At 43.6% G+C, this 14,510-nt stretch overlaps 1 non-coding gene across 1 annotated transcript; it reads right to left on the reverse strand.

Moving 5' to 3' along the window:
* Window positions 1-9,590: 9,590 nt before the first annotated feature.
* On the reverse strand, window positions 9,591-9,719 carry LOC115029299. The gene has a single exon (XR_003834873.1). It is a non-coding gene; the product is annotated as a small nucleolar RNA SNORA17 (small nucleolar RNA).
* Window positions 9,720-14,510: the final 4,791 nt, after the last annotated feature.

The following is a 14,510-nucleotide window of genomic DNA, read 5'->3' on the forward strand; positions in this document are numbered from 1 at the left end:
GACCTGGTTTCCATTATCAGAACGGAGTTGTGAAGACAATGTATTTTACTCTGAAAAACGTTTGCGCTCCTTGAAAGAAAGGGACTTCGTAACTCTTAAATGAGAATAATGATATATTTTATGTAAAAGAGTTATATGCTTGGCTTGTGATATTTAAAGCAAAATGATCACAGCATATGCTTGTTTTATGTGATCTGAAGGGTGACATTCGATTTTAGAACATTGCCTGGCACACAGTAGGCATGCAGATACTGGGTGAAGGAGTATTTGTTAACTAATTGCTGGGGTTGGTATTTAAAAGGATGGAGACATTCATATTTCGTCTGAATAAACTATTCTTTCTATCTTCTTAAAACTTCTAAATAAGTTTAAAATCCTTTTTGCATGAGACAACATTAGAATAAATTACTTCTATTATTGCCTTGCTTTTTTTAAGCTAACTTTTTTTTTTGGACTGGCAAATATATTTTTAAGCAGTTTCTAAAGCTAAATTAAGCTTGATAATTACGTGTAAATTGAGATGTGAGTGGCAATGCTATTTAAACTCTGAAATCCATTCTCTACTTGCCAGTAGTCTTAATACAACATCAGGATTTCAGGTGAAATGAGTAGAGGTTGTTAGTCATAGCTGCTTGCCATGGAAGCTCTCTTGGGCTTATTTCATAGATGCTTTTGTTTCATTTTTTAAAAATCTTACAGTAATTCTAAACATTCGACATATCTTTCATTAGTAGGCAAAGATGTTACAAGCCCCATCTGAAACCACACAAAGTATACACTCTGTTCTACTCTGACCAGCACATGTACTGTTTCCTAAAGGCTTATCAAATCCAAGTCTTTGAAAATGCATACACTGTAACAGATTTTTTTAAAGACATGATGGAAAATATATACCACCCAGCTAAACACTCTCTTGATTTAGAATCGAGGCCTATATGTTTCTATTTCCATAGTGACTATGGCTGTGGAATCGACATGTTTTAATTTAGATATGAGATTATAAACATCATTTGGAGACAGAATTTATTTTCTTCTCCTGCAATATCTGAAAATTGATCAGTCTAAGTGCTGAGCAGAAGCAAATTCTGGAGCCAGATTGTGCAAATATTGGCTTGAGGGTCACTTACAATGAACAAAAGGTCAGTTGTGTTTGTTTTTCAGAAAGTTACAGATTTATTCTTCAAAACTTAGAAATAACAGAATTTGCTGGCGGTGGTGACACAGGCTTTTAATCCCAGCTCTTGGGAGGCAGAGGCCAAGGCAGGTGTATCTCTGAATTCAAGGCTAGCCTGGACTACAGAGTGAGTTCCAGAACAGGCAAAGCTACACAGAAAACCCTGTCTTGAAAAACCAAACTAAACCACTACCACCAACAAAAGAACAGAATTTATATGCTTTATAAACTAAATAAAAATAAACTAAAGTAGTTTCCAAACAGAGGTCCTCTGAGATATTTTAGGTTACACTAACATCTGTCTGTAAAAGAAATCAGGATAATTAGTAACTACCATTTTTACTGACTTTTCTTTGCTATATTTCTTTAGAAAAAATGGAAATGAGACATTTCATGCATATTAAGTATGAACAAGTGTAGTTAGGGTATAATGGATATTTAGGTCAAAGAGAACTCTAATGGATAGGGACATAGTATTTTCACATTTTACTTTTTTCAATGAATTGTGTTGAGCTCTGCTTCCCATATACTGGTGTCAAGGAGAGGTGGGCAAGCAGAAGACAGCTTCTGGGCAGAAGGGTGGACTGAGGGAAAAGTCCTGGGGCCTCCAACAGTAAGGAGGTTGTTATGTGCTCAATGCAGGGCTTCTTAAACAGAGGCAGACACATATCCAGTCCTCAGTAACCGGATAAACATGGTGGGATCACTGAGCCCAGCTGGCACAGAGGCAGCCATAACACCTTGCAACCTGTGAAAGCAAGCAGCTGCACAGTCTGGGAAGGGCAGTTCCCACATGTATCCTACCTCTAGGGGGTGAAGGAGGGATGAGCTAGGGCTTGAGGCCAGGCTGACACAGCATGACCTTAGTTATATATATATATATATATATATATATATATATATATATATATATAATGTGTGTGTATGAGAGAGAGAGAGAGAGAGAGAGAGAGAGAGAGAGAATATAAAAGCAAGAGCCAGAGTCATTACCATAACCTCTGAACTGCAGCTTTTGCTTTGGGTGAATAAGGTTGGAAAATCCTAATCAATTCAACCTTTCCAATTCTTTCTGATTGCTTTTTGATTTTCTTTCTTGAGAATGGAAATAAATGGAAGGTTCACACAGCTCAAGGATTTCTAGCACTGCCCTACTTTCTGAAGCTGGTTCCTTAGTCTGAGGAGAGAGACAAGACAAGAGAAGACATTAGTTTGTTGAATTGTTACATTCAGCAGCATCAGTATAAGGCTAAGCTGAGCAGGAGCTTTCTCTGGGGCAAGTTTCCCCTCAGAGTCCCCAAATATCTACCGCTTGATAACAGGAGGCTAGAACACTTTTCAAAGGGCTGTAAAGAGTATGTGCTTTTAGGTCTTCTTTGCTGAGAGACTAAGTGGGACTTGCTGGTACTCAAGAGCCCAGGAAAAGCAGTGAATATCAGAAGAGATGACACAGGCATTTGTTCAGTACTTAATGCACACATACTATGGCATTCTGGGATCCAAGGAATGCAGTGGGGAAGGGGTATAGGAAGATCTTTGCCCTAATGAACCTTATGCATCAGTTTGATGCAGAGAGGAAGATAATATGTAAAGCCACAGAGGGCGATGAGGAGTATTTGTGGGAGGCAGGAGCAGAGGAAAGGGGGAACGGTGATTTATTTATTTTGTAGGAAAAAAGTGTCATAGTCCAGGCAGATTGACAGGGGAAGCCTTTCACAATCTCAGAGGGCAACATATAAGCAAACACCCAAAGGAAGAGGAGAAAGGGGGCCTGGAGGAAAACATAGCACACACAAAGGTCCTGAGGCAGGAGCTTGCTTGCTACCAATGAGGCCAGAATAGTTGAAGTGAAGTAGATAGATGAACTCTGAAAACTCGATGTGAAGGAATGGGGTGAGACTCTGTAAGGGACAGTGAGGGATCGCCCTAAGTGATCGAGAGGTAACTCAATGGAGAGTTTTGAGCATTGAGTGAGGATATCCAATGCTTTCCAAAAACTATTTCTGAGCAACATATCCAAGAAGGAAAGAAGGAAAAACAAGAAAGAGGATAAGTACTTGCTCCCTAAAAGTTTAGGTGTGAAGAATGCACTGGGAAGTTTATATCCTGTAGGGTGTTCTGAGATATCACTTGATAGGAGCCTTAAAGGATGCCTTAAAGGAGGAGCTAAAGGCAAAGTCAGGTGGGGGTGGGAAGAGAAGATCAGGCAGAGGCAAAGGGATAAGGCTTGCAGCCAGGACTGCAGCCAACATAGAGGCTAATCTCTGTACAGATGAGGAGTGGGAGGTGAAGAGAGACTGGCCATGGGCTAGAGGCAGGCTAAGCTAAGCTGCTAAAGGGACTGAAATGTAAATCAGTGACCCAAGACAGAAAAACAAATGTCAGTTACCACAGACAGTATATAGATAAAAAAGCTTTCATTTTGAAGAAAAACGAGTCCCACTGAAAAGAAGCAGGACCAAACTCCACATCTGGCCAGGTTCACAAGGAGAGAAGTCATTGAGCACAGATGGAGTTCAGTGTCTCCAAGCGCTTGCTTAGCCTGTCACGACTCAGGACCAACAGGAGCCTTTGGGAGTTTGTTTCTCCTACTGCAACATGGCATGCGCCCAGCAGGTTGGAAAAATTAAAAATAACATTCATCAAGTCCATGAACATAGCAAATGCCAAGTAAACTATAATTATCACGATAAATATATATTCTGCTCATTTCGGTTTCTTCTCCCCAGTTGTGAGTACAGGACATGCACCAGCTGCACTTTGAACTTTAGGTATCATTTGCAACTCATAGTTTTGGTTTCCAAAGAAGAGAAACTTTACTTTATTCACAGCTTAGAATTGGTACATGCCTACAATGTGCCAGACATAGGACTCGGCACTTCACACTCTAACCTTACCTTACCATGTGTTACTTGGAGTGTTCTGGGGAGCAAACTTGGAAGGAACAATGAAATACATGACATATGAGAGCATAAAACAAATGAAAGGAAGACATGGACATGACTGAGGCAGAGAAGAACCAAGGGAGTCCAGCACAGATGGTAAGGGAGAGAGATAAAGACTCTCCCCAAAGATAGTCATCTGTAAAAGCCAAATCTGGGCCAAGGGCCACTCAACAGTGTTACTGCACTCCCTCATTTCTAGGAAAGACTTCTCTAAAGCAGGTTACACTTCCGCGAGGAGCAGGCGACAGGCCCAAGAATGAAGCGGAGGAGAAGGAAGGGTGCTTGAGCAGAGTAAAGAAAATGATACATACAAAACACCAGCAGTCAGTAGACACAAACTCAGTAGGAACGTAGCCCTTAGCAGAGAACTCAGGGAGCCAGGCATGGAAGCTGCTGTTTGTCTATCCAGCACTGAGGAAGCTGAGGTAGGAGATTCTGAAGTTTAAGGTCAGCAAGGGCTACATATTATAAAAGACCTTGTTTTAAAAAAAAATCATGGGAAATAAAGCAAACGTCTCCTGAGTAGCAAGTACATGCTGTCCCAGAAGCTAAGCCCACACCACTGACTTCCAATGCTATTCCTTTCCCACCGTCTACTCAGAAGTCATGCAAAGAAAATGTAAGCTCATCGCCACTTGTGAGTTCTACAAAGCTCCCCTCCTGGGATGTCATCGCAAACACAGTACATTCTTCCAACACAATATTCCTTTGCGGTAGACAGTCAGTAGTCTTATGTCAATTTTATAGATTTGAAAGAAAACCATAGAGACTCTGTGTATCTTCTCAGGATTAATCCTAGACCTACAATTTAAATCCCATGTTTACTCTACCTCACTCAGAACAGCTAGCTCTGCTCCGGCTCTCATCCCTAGAGAAACCCACACACTTTATTATAGATGTGTAAGATATGAGAAATTCATGTGAGAGAAAAGGACGGTCAAGAGGAAGATTCTCCTAAAGCCATGCATTTTTATGAGTCAGCCAGAGCCATCAGGCACCTTCAGCTTCCTGCATCTTTCCCCTGCAAGCCATGCTGGCAGTGAACTTACCAGCTCCTTCTAGCTGTTACTGCACAGCCCAGCTGGTGCTAACCTGTAAGGAATGGATCCTGTATCTTCAGGTTTCTGAGCCCATCTGAAGAGGAATGAGCACACTTCAAGTTTGAAGAAGTAGCTTGAAAAACAAAAGTACTGGAAGAAATCTGATTCAGGAAGCTGTGTTTATCTTCCAAGGTCTCTTGAATAATAGCAAGATGACATAGTGTGTTGTCCTCAATTTCATGCCTTAGCTATCAGGAATTTCAGTGTTTATGGAAGTATATGATTTCTCTTGGTAACCCCTGTAGCTAGGATATGTTTCTCCTATTTCTGCCTTTGATTTCCTACTTGTACTGATAAGCTTACTGAACGTGTGGGGCTTTGAGTGGTACTGTAGGAATGCGTTTTGGTAAAGGAAGAAGAATAAAGCTTCTTGCCCCGCATGTGTTGCATGAAGGCGCAAGACCATCATCCCAGATATTTAGGAGACGGGAGTTAGTAAGAACATTACAAGTTCAAGGCCAGCCTGGGCAACTTAGCACAGCTTGGAAAAATAAAAGCACAAAGTGTGGAGTGGAGCTCAGACACAGAGTGTGTTTCCTCAAACCAAACAAGGCCCTGTAATCCATTCCTAGTGGCTCACCTTTGTAAAAAAGCAAAATAAAACAAACAGAAGATTTTTTTGTACCAACATTTGAAGCCAGACTTCAAGCCATTTCAGGGTTTGCTCTCATAACTGTTTCTAGAGTCTGTGCTGAGAGCCCCTCACCCATTTCTATTTAACCGTATTTAACAAGTTGTTGCTATATCATGGGAGTGCTGGGTGGAAAAGGAACCACATTGCCCTAAGAGATCTTTCTATGCAAAACCATCTCCATTCCCATCATGACGTGTCATTTGTAACCTCTCTTGTCTCTGAGACACTCGCTCTACCTCCTGCAGATGACACTTTTATTTTAAATACAGGTTTGTTTTGTTTGAGTAGTTTTTTTGTTTTGTTTTGTTTTCTTTTTGTCTTTGTTTTGGGGTTTTGAGACAAGGCCTTTCCAAGTAGCCCAGGCAGGCCTCTAACTCAATGCCCTGTTTCTGAGTGCTAACTCCTGGGATTATAAGTGCAGGCTATGACTCCCAATGTATGTTTTGCTTCTTGGAAGAAAAACACAAAACAACAAACAAATAAATAAAACAACCCTTTTAGAGGAAAAAAAAATCCACAGCTGAGCAAAGTTTTTGAGGCCTGCAATTCCAGGAAGTTAGAAGGCTGACACATAACTTCCACAGGCTTACAACCACCTTGGGCCATGTAGAGAGTTCCAGGCCAGCCAGGGCTACGTAAAGAGATCTTCCAAATCCCCCCCAAAGTCAAAGACACACATGTAAGAAGCATAGAATGTATAGGTTCTGCATGTCTGAAGATCCCCAAACATGATATTCAGGTCAACTGAAAATGCTGGGGAGGAGAGGGGCAGGGAGAGTAGGGGGTGTCTACATGTATATAAAGTGTGTGTAGAATGTGTGATGTATGCATGTAAGCATGAAGGTGCATGTGTCTGAACAAAGGCATGTGGAAGCTGGAATAGGGCATTGGGTGGCTTCCTCTATCACTCTTTGCCTTATTCCTATCAGACATGTCCCTCACTGGACATGAGGCCCAACCTTTTAATTAAGTTGGCTGGCAAAGGATCATAGCAAAGCTTGGCTTTTATATGGATGCAAAGAGATTCAAACTCATGTCCTCTTGCTGGCACAGCAAGCTCTCTTATCTGTTGAGCCATTCCCCCAACCTAAAACCATCATCCTAAGTTTTACATGTCCATTTCAAAGGATGATAACAAGCAGATGAGTCACAGCTATACCGATGACTGCTTCAAATCTTACATTTCAAGACACAAAAATATAATTCATGCTAACTGTTCTGGAAAATTCGGTTGAACAGCATGAGGTTTCTTGAGAGGTCAAAGGGAAGGTAGAAATTACAGATTTGGAAGGGTATCCTGTAGGAGTGACAGGCTGCTTCACGTCGCCTTGGGACACACGACCGCCAGTTATCTGCAGTTTGATAACTCTACTCAAGGGTTCGAGTCCAGAGAAAGCATCCACCTGACCTACTTACAGCCCCATATCTATTCCCAGCCCATGAGACTGGAATACGAGGGCTTTGCCTCACAGTGGCAATGCTCTGTGCTCGGTAAGAAGGGCAGAAAAGCAAAACCAGAATGCTCTTAAGCAGGAAGAAAGGGTAGTAAAGGCTGGACCGGCAAAGGCAAACAATGGAGCCATCCTATCAGCCACTCTCCTCAGACACCCTGCAAGCCAGCATGAGGAGCTTGTGTAACAGCTCACTCCACCGTTCCCCTCCCCTGACACCAAGGCTAGGACTCTGACTTCTGTGACTGCAGGAAGTGTGATCGAAAGAGTGGTATCCTGGAAAGCTCTCACCCAAAAGTCTGTTAAGAGTCTCAAGTTCCTAAGACAAGCAACCACCTCCTTGTGGAAAATATGGCCTACCCAATATAACTGTTAAACAGTCACATTTAAGTCAAGGATGTGTTGCTTCGGTGATTCCATCTGGAGACTTGGCTGGGAAACGCACGGTTGGGAAACATGGCAGCAATATCTCTTTCTATAACATTTTTCACTTTGATCAATTACCATTCCATTTGATAGGAAAATTGTATGTGGGTCAAAGGCCTACGCTACCAGCTGCCCAGGAGTGTTCTTTGCTTCTTGTTGGAATTCCTTAGGGGGAAAAAAATCCTTTTCTGAATTCCAAGAAAATTTAAGTTGGACCAATCAATGGGCACACTGGGCTGTGGGGGAGGGAGAGTTTTTCAAAATGAAATGCAAGTGGGTCAATTTGAGGGGACAACTGGAAGTTGGTTTGATTGGACTTAGTTCTTGGGTGCACCCGAGAGTTTAACTGCACCAGAATAGAAGGTACCAACTATCAAATAGTCTTTACCAAGGCACATTCCATTTGGCCATCATATTCTATTTTTCTTCCTGGTGTTCATTGATCTCTGAAATTATTTCATGCATCTTGCTTTGTCACCCAGCTCCCGCCATTAGGATGACAACCAACAAGGACAAAATCAGTTTTGTTCACCACAGGTGGACCTTTAATAAGTATTTGTTTTATTCCTACAGGGTGACTGCTTGCAACATGGCACTAGGTAAGCAACTAACTCCTAGGAAGGAGAAAATTCAGGTATGGGGTACGCTCATAATCCCAGCACTCTGGCAGGCCTACATAATGAGTTCTAGGTCAGCCAGGGCTGCAGCACAGGCAGACATTTTCATCTCGGTGCTATCTGCTCCCATAAGCACTGGGTCAGGCCAGTGATAGAGAGATCTGCCCTGCAGTGCTTCTAGTACTTCGTTTGCTAAAGAACACTGCAGTCCTACATGCCTCAGTGACCAAGTTTCCCAGCATTTGAGTGGTAATAATAGGAGTCGTAATTAGCAGTGAGATTACAAGCCATTTACCAGTCGCACGCCAGGCATTTCCCACATTTTATGCCAATTTAGTCATATTCCAAATATTTCTTTAACTTTTTATTGGTCCTTTGTGAATTTCACATCATGTACCCATCACGGACCCCAGTCCACTCCTATTCTCCTCCCCTTGTACCTGCTTTCCACCCATGCAATCTCCTCCCCCCAAATGAGAAAAAATAAAACTCTTGTGGAAGCTGTAGTGTCAGTGTGGCCCACAGTATACCCTTTGTCCATTGCTTCCTTGCTTACAAATGTTCGTTGCACTGATTCATTGATCTGGTAAAAGGCCTCTGGCTTCTGCTACTCTATCAATCCTGGAACCTCCCTGGGACTCCTCTCAGATATCCTGTTGTTACCCTGTCTGGTGAAGATACTGTAGTTTTGGATCTGTAGGACTGGTTCTTTCACACACTCCAGCATGAGGTAGATGTTGACGTGGGCCAATTCAAAACCCTGGATCTGGACCTAAGAGGTCTCTAAGCTGCAGGACTATGGATCCAGACATGGCCACCAGTGGCATCACAGGCCAGGACTTGTGACATCACCAACTAGTCACATCAGGTCTTCCATACTTCCCTTCAGTCTCCAGCTTTGCCTCCCTTCACTGTGGCCACATTCTTCTGTTTCACTTTCTCTTCCATTTCTGTGCCACTTACTTGCTCTTCTTGGTGGCACCAGAGGTCTCTGAGTGTCTGGTGTCATCTCAGGACTGGTCTCAGGAGTGCTATGCCCTGCTCATGTATGATGGCACCAGGCAGGTATCATCTCTGGTATGGTTTTCCCCATCCCCTCTCCCCACACCCAGGCCTGCTGGTTGTGGGTCTGGTGGTCAGCTCAGGCTAGCTGCCTCTAGTTTCCTCTAGCTCCCTCTAGCTCCCTGCCCAGGGTGCCCTGGTGCTGGACTTGGTGGCTGTCTCAGGCTCAATTTTTTTTTCAGAAAGAGTTAGGCTACTGACCATTCAGATGTTCATAGGTCAGAACACTGAGTGTTGACATAGCCTCTCTCTTCTCTGCCATCTACTGACGCACATGTGACACAGCAGCCACACCTGCCACACTTCTATCATTTTCTGAATATTAAAGATTGTAAAGACAAAGCAGCCAGATCTTTGGAGTGTTAAGAAAAATCACCTGAAGCCGGGCGGTGGTGGGCTAATCCCAGCACTCGGGAGGCAGAGGCAGGCGGATTTCTGAGTTCGAGGCCAGCCTGGTCTACAAAGTGAGTTCCAGGACGGCCAAGACTACACAGAGAAACCCACCTGTTTGTCTCAAAAACAAACAAACAAACAAACAAATTCACCTGAAGCTGATATAAGGAAGAGCTGATGATCATTGAAATCAGCTGCTCCATGGAAGCCCACAGCCCAGGGCATTGCAACCTGTGTCTGGAAACAGTGTAGTCAAGACTTCCACTGGTAGGGTATGTCTTCTGGCCTTAAGATATCTCTAACTCTGGAAGACCACACCTTTAGACATTCTTGGAATTTTAAATACACAAGCCAATCACTCCCACTGGAGTGATAATTGCATTCACTTACCTCAATGTCTGTGACAGGTGGGTCAGGTGGGTTCCGTTGTCTGTCGAGTCCTCTTACTGTCTGGTTTGGTGGATGTTGCCATATTCCTTTTCCACAATAGAAACCCAAATCTTAAGAGCTGGCAAGCCTCTAGCACACAGTCCCATAGCTCCTCAGAAGAGCTGGACTTCACTGTTTGATCACTTAATATCAAGTTCCTTATACACAGCGGAACTGGGGGCCTCTGGCTCAGGTTTGCACTCTGGGCAAGTTTCTTTTTTCCTCCTTGCCTCCGGAGTTAACACCTGTTTCTCTTTGACACCTCAGCAACCACTCTTCCCAGAGAAACATCTTGGACTTCCCTATTTTCTGTGTCGTTATCACCAGGGGCTCTTAGGACTTACAGAAGCTATTAAAATAAACACTTGAGAAGTCTACAGAACACCGGGTTCAGCCACACCAGGGTCCCATAAGGTGAAGCATCAGATTTTGATTATCTGGCTTTTCTCTTTCAGCACTGTCAATATAGGAAGATCTTCTCTAACAATGCAGCAAACAGGCCCACTCCAGAACGGCTGACCACATTCAACCCAAATACAAAGTCTCTGCTGTGCCAAAAGTCCTGGATAAGACTCTCCTTGGCCCCTTTTGGGTCAGCTGCTCAGTTCTGAGCCATTGCCTGTGGGCTGCTGTGCTCTGATTGGCCAAGCCTGGGTCACATGCCAAGCGTGGCCGGATGGAATAGCTCCCACCTTAACCATATGGACTGAGAGTGGGGGGAGGGGTGACTTCTCCAAAGGAGATGTTGGATGTTGTTACCAGACGGGAGAATGACGATCAGCAGCAGAAATAACAGATGCCCACTACACACACCAACCCAGACTGGATTCAATGCCCAATTTTGTCTTCATAACCATGTATCGGGTGGGGATTTTTGTTGCATGTGTTTTTCTCTTCTACTAAACTATAAACTCCTCCAGGGCAGAGGGTGAACCCTCTTTGTAAATCTAGAACCCAGTAAAAAACTTGACACCTCAGTAGTAATAAAACTGAATGAATAACCCAATGTATTAATTTTAAAAGAGCCAGTGAAGCTACCTCATTTTCCGTAGGCAGCATCAGGGTAAGGTGGGAAACGGAGCACAGATGTTAAGTCACTGTTTTTCAACGTGGAGTCTGGGAAATCTCCTGCACCAGAACCACTTGCAGATGCTGGGGCAAGCAGCAAGATTGGTTTGCTGGGCAGCTCAGTAAATAAGGTGGAGGCAAGTTTAGCAAAACTTAATGCGATTTTTGTGCACATTTGTATTAAAATCATGGCATTATAGGAGAGTCACTATCCTCTCCACTGTGTTCCTGTTCTGTAGACTAAAGGTGGGTGCGGTTATACTTGGCCAGCACCTCAGCTTGCTGTCCTTGAAGATGGGGTAAAGAAGCATGGTGTGCCCAAGGCCCTGTGTTTGATCTTCAGAAAATAGATTAGTTAATAAACAAACAAGAGACTAAAGAAGCTACATGTCTAGGGAGGAATCAACTCAAGAATTCCAGTGGTTTTTCTCATAAAATGTTGGGCTTTTCCTACTGGAATTAGTTCTGGTAGTAGGGTCTTTAGAATGATTGTGCACACCTGCCAGTTGCTGTTCTGAAGACCCAATTATGTGTTTAATCATTTCATCCTTACCACAGGCCTGGGAGACAAGTATTCTTACCATGTCCATTTAAAGTTGTGTGTCAAATGTGTGTATGCACACACTCGCATGCACTTGGGTATGTTGGGGAGGTCAGAGGACAACTTGCAGGGTTCAGTTCTCTCTCCCCACAGGCATCATGCTGTGGCCAGCATCGTTGGCAGCCCCCAACATGCCCATTTTGCAGATACAGAAACAGATAAAAGTCCTTATCAGCTTGTGCAGCTAAGGCAGGATCTGAACTCAGCTTACTTCCATGTCAGTTCCATAGCTCCTAACACTATAGGGTAATTTCTCCTTAGAAGTGGCTCATCTTCCCCTAGAAAATCAACCATTTAGGAGCCACAGTAAAAAGTAAAACTCCTTGAAGACAAAAAGCTCCAAATAAGACCTCGGATTAAAAAAAAATTAGACAGGAAGGATTCAAGGACCACTCGCTGGTCACATCTGCAGCGCAGAGAAAGAGAACACTGTTTACCAGAAAGCTGGTCTGCCTGCAGCAAAGAGCCCAGGTCTGCCTGCAACAATGAAACCCAGGGCTCTTTCTCTCCTCCAGCACCTCTCTAGGTTCGGTAACACCTCTGTGCTTTGAGAACCAGGAGTCGTCTTTAATCTTAGATGTCTGTTTTTATTTTGAATTGCTGTATTTCTTTTTCCTTCCTTACTTCTAGACACCAATGTATTTCTCTCTGTGAAGCATGAGCAAAGCCCGAGGTGCAAGCCAAGCCCTCAGAAATGTGATAGCTGTTACCAAGGATCTGAGGAAAAGTAACAAACCTAGACTCAAAATCAAAACGCTCTACTCTAGTGTCTGGGGTGGCACCCATCCTAATCAGAAATGGGAAGCACAGGCTTTGTTCCGGGGTGCTTGGCTGCTGAGCCACTCTGAAACCCCCTTCTCACCTGTGGATTCTCTGCTGGCTTTGCTGAGCACTGTGTTAAAGAACCTTCAAACATTCTCGCTCTAAGGAGTGCCTGGATGTTTACAGTTAGTTATATGTCTTATTCAGACATATAATCTTGACCTACTTTGTTCAAACAAGGACATATTAAAATACAACAATTTCTTAGGCCTGATAAACAGGATTGAGATTTTAAATATGCCATGCCCTATTCCACCAAGCCAAGTGTGAACAAAGTCTTGCCTTTCTTGCCACCTCTTCCCCAACGCAGAATTGGGTTGAGAAATTTGAATGGCTACTGAAAGAAAGGCTAGTAGACCACCTTAGAATATGTTGGTAACATATGGTACCCCCCAGAGGCCAAGTGAGGTCTTAAAGAGAAAGGGTAAATGTCAGGAACTAATTATCAAATTCAAAGAACTTTGGGAGGTTCCCCTCAAATGTTGGCCTGATACTTTCTTTCTCTCTCAGAACATCTCCAGGCTGTAGGATGGGCAGCAGGAGTTTCAGCTCAGCACCTGCCTTTGCAGGTCTGAGATGGGGAGGCTGTCCTCTGTGGAGAGCCTGCTTTTCATCTACTTTTCTAACTCTTGGCCTGTTGGGTTCTTCACACTGTCTGTCCACTGTCCAGCAAGGGGCCTGGCCATGGCTCCCTTTTCTTGAGCTACTTTCATCCAGTTTTGAGCAGCCCCATTTCAGATTGGCCTTTTTATGTTTGATATAAAGAATAGTTGTTGGCCAATTTCATCTTTTCATCGCTGTTCTCTAGGCCTGAATCCAAGTAGTTTGTCAGCTGCTCATTAACTCCCCCTTTGGCTCTTTCTAGTGTGTCTCCTAAGCTCATTGTGCCAAGAACTAACGCTTTCTTTTACACGATTCTCTTTCTCTGCTCCATCAGGGAGACAAATTACTTTCCAAAAGGGATCGCCAGGGATGGTTTAATGAGAATTTCTTTGGGGCTAGGCATGGAACGCAATGTAGTTAACATTCGGTGGACTTAATTGGACTTTTCTTTTCTGCCTCTTTTTAAAAAAAATCTGAAGCTATCCTGTTAATCTCTCATTTGTAATCAATTGTGTTGACTAAACAAAAGTCTAGGTCGTCTTTTCTTCCTGTCCCAGACAATCCTTTGTTGCCTGTAAATGCCGAGTTCTTGAGTGATGCTGGTTCTGTGGATGGCCCGATTGTTGACAGTTCATTACTACGCTTTTGTCCAGTTAATCTTTCTCGCTGTGTTTTGCATGTGCATGCCTTAATGAGCTCCGCTGGCAATTAACATGTTTCTGGGAGCAAACTGGTTGCTCAGACGTTTGAGAGGGACGTGCAGGGAAAAGGGCAACGCAGCTGCCTTGAGGTTGTTTATTTCCCAGCATTTTCTCAAGACTCCTGTACCCTCTTTGGTAGCACCCCCTTCTCCTCCTGCCCCCCTCCCCTCCCCCCAGCCCATTTACCGCCTGCTCACCTGACTTGTTACTGCTCGAACTCTAGGGTCTGGCTCAGGCAGCCCTCTACCTTTTTGTGAGCCAAATAGCAAAATGGGGCTCCATGTAAACCCATTTCTGCAGCCAAGGCAAGAGCATGCGGAGTACCCCCAAAATGTATCTGGATGCTGGCACTTCTCTGTGTCGCTCTTTGTAGAGAGGAACCTCTAACCCGCCTAAGGCAATAGGACTGTACAATCTGTTATGTACAAGGCTGTGGCTTTGGAAGGAGGGCTTTTCTCTTTTTTTTTTCTTTTTCTTTTTTTCTTTT

Source organism: Mus caroli, chromosome 14 (assembly GCF_900094665.2).
Source record: "Mus caroli chromosome 14, CAROLI_EIJ_v1.1, whole genome shotgun sequence".
Taxonomy (NCBI): domain Eukaryota; kingdom Metazoa; phylum Chordata; class Mammalia; order Rodentia; family Muridae; genus Mus; species Mus caroli.